The sequence below is a fragment of the Aplysia californica genome, unplaced genomic scaffold (assembly GCF_000002075.1).
Source record: "Aplysia californica isolate F4 #8 unplaced genomic scaffold, AplCal3.0 scaffold00334, whole genome shotgun sequence".
In the NCBI taxonomy this organism is placed as follows: domain Eukaryota; kingdom Metazoa; phylum Mollusca; class Gastropoda; order Aplysiida; family Aplysiidae; genus Aplysia; species Aplysia californica.
Genome location: NW_004797604.1, coordinates 743,018 through 745,529, shown reverse-complemented (window position 1 = coordinate 745,529; position 2,512 = coordinate 743,018). Strand labels below are relative to the sequence as shown.

The window sequence follows — 2,512 nt, the reverse complement described above, 5'->3', positions numbered from 1 at the left end:
AATCCAATACCTCAGCCTTTCTGCTAGGGTTGTTGTGTCTCTCTCATCCCGTGTTGGTCCTGACAGGCAGGGTCGGACGCCTGCCTTCAAAAGGATCTAATTTGAGTCGATGGGGGCGTGAAAAATGTTATTTTTTAAATGTGTCATGACGAAAGAAAAGAAGGGGGGGGGGAGTATGATGATATCCAAAGTTACGATTCCTATTCGTGCCAATACGATCATGATGTATATGAACTAAAGATTCCTAATTTTGCCGATACGATCATGATATATCCAAACTTACGATTCCTATTTGCGCCGGTACGATCATGATAGTATCTTAACTGATGATTCCTAACTGCGCCACTACGATCAAGCACATTCGACGTGTCGGACAAGTGTGTACCCAACCGTTACCTTTATGGCCTCCCCCCTCGGCTTACCCTCCTTTCCTTGGCGCGGCTTATTAATACAACACACGTAACAGTCACACAAGTCCTGTGAGGTTTGTTTTTCCCGCTCTAACCAGGCCTGGCCGGGCGGCACGCACAGCCACACATACACACAGTTTGTTGGCCGTTGTCATAGGCTCAGGGTCTGGTCGGTCCCGCACGCAGCGATCTTGTCGGCGAAGCGCGGACTCACAATATCGGATGTACGACAAACGATCACAACTTGAGGGACGGGTCTTGGAACATTGTCACAACCCCACAACAAACCGACTGTAATTTCATTAGTTTTGTGTTCTTTGACGCTGTTCTTCGGCGGGTATTCTTTGGCGGTGTTCTTTGACGGTGTTTTTGAAGGCCCTATAAGTGTACGATAAAGCCTGTCTGTTTGTATGACGTCACTCGTTGTTCAGTCTGTGACAAAAGACTGTCATCCCTGGACGGGAACGGCGCAAAATGGCGCGAGAGAAAATGTGTGGTAGCATGAAACGATAGAAAATAATACACATACATATTACATAGCTTGACTTTTCTGATTGCCACAAACTGGAGAGAGACTTCAGCGCCATGACAGGTGAGAAATACCTATAAACATGTTTGGCCTTCTTCTTCTTCTTCTTCTTCTTCTTCTTCTTCTTCTTCTTCTTCTTCTTCTCGTCATTTGAATGGGTTTTTAATCTATTTAAAGTACTCTTGTTTAACAGACAGGCGTACCAACAAAATCCTATTTATCCGAGGCTAATCTTAACTTTTTTCTGCTTTTACTACCTGAAAACACATGAGGACATCTCATCGTCATTCATGCACGCAGATGCAACACTTTGAGGAACACAAACCCACTTTGTTTGTTCTGTTTGTTTTGTTGTGTGTTAGTTTGTTTTTTGGGGGAGGGTGTTGTTCTTTGGATGTGGGTTTTGTTTTGCTTTGTTTTGTTTACTTTTGTTTGCTTTTGGCCACTAGAACCATGGCAAATCACGGTGGTTTTCAAGGAAATCTCAGCTCTAATTGCAAAAACCGCCAAATTATGGGAAAAACTTTCCCCCCCCCCCCCCCCCCCCCCCCAAAAAAAAAAATCAGTTTTAAGCATACGAAATAGGCTTAGTGTAATATGATTCAATTTTTTTTTAAACACCAGAAATCTCAATAACTATTGACCTGCGAAGAAATTAAAGTCGAAATTTGTGTAGCACGGATAAAACAAAAACAAATAAAGGTTTATTCAATACGTGAGCATGAGACGGGGAGTGAAAGTAAAATTTAAAAAACCAACGTCATGTAACAGGAAGCCAAGGAGTAGAAGATTTGTTTCGTCGTGTGCAGTGAAGTACGTGGACCCTTCTCGGTTCTTTTGTTTTAGGTAGGCCTGGCAAACATATAGTCCGTCTTTGTCTGTCTGTCTGTCTGTCTGTCTGTCTGTCTGTCTGTCTGTCTGTCTGTCTGTCTGTCTGTCTGTCTGTCTGTCTGTCTGTCTAGCTAAGCTAGCTAGCTAGCTATCTAGCCAGCTAGCTATCTTATCTATCTATCTATCTATCTCAGGGAGCCTAATTCAAATTACACTTGAGGTCGTGGGCCAAACTGTATTAACACTCACTGAGCAGTGAAAATTTGAACCTTTTTTTAAACAATAATATGAAGTAGAACAGATAAAAATTAAAGTTACAACAAATCAAGACATCCTAAACTTCGCTCGTATGCCAGTAGGTGGTTGGCGGTTGCTCTGGCGTGGTTAGCTCCTTCAAACATCTATCGTCCTTATCTCTCCTCCTTTTTTGTGTTTATTACTGTCTTGCAACGTCTTTAATCTTCGGCACTTAAATGGTCTAATTATGTTGCAAGTGCCGCAAAACTTTCACTAAACTTGAAGTAAAAAGAAAACAATGGTATGAATTAGAGCAGACGAAAGTAAAAGTTACAACAAATTAAAACAAACTAATTTTTGCTCTAATGCCAATTTGTCTGCCCTGGATGTCTATGAAAATGTAAGATCATGATTACATGAAGACGGTTTATAAATTTTGCACGTGGGGAGGGGGGGGTGGAGTTTACAAAAACAACAAACAAAGATTACAGTACTTAGTCGGTTT

The 2,512-nt window shown here is 41.7% G+C and overlaps 1 protein-coding gene across 1 annotated transcript in view; it reads left to right on the top strand.

Annotated features, from left to right (window-relative positions):
- The first annotated feature begins 594 nt into the window (after window positions 1-594).
- LOC101850578 overlaps window positions 595-2,512 on the top strand; it is a 26,504-nt gene continuing 24,586 nt past the window's right edge. Inside the window, exon 1 of the mRNA XM_005102681.2 lies at window positions 595-1,002. The gene's annotated coding sequence lies outside the window, so the exon portion shown is untranslated. The remainder of the gene's footprint in view (window positions 1,003-2,512) is intronic.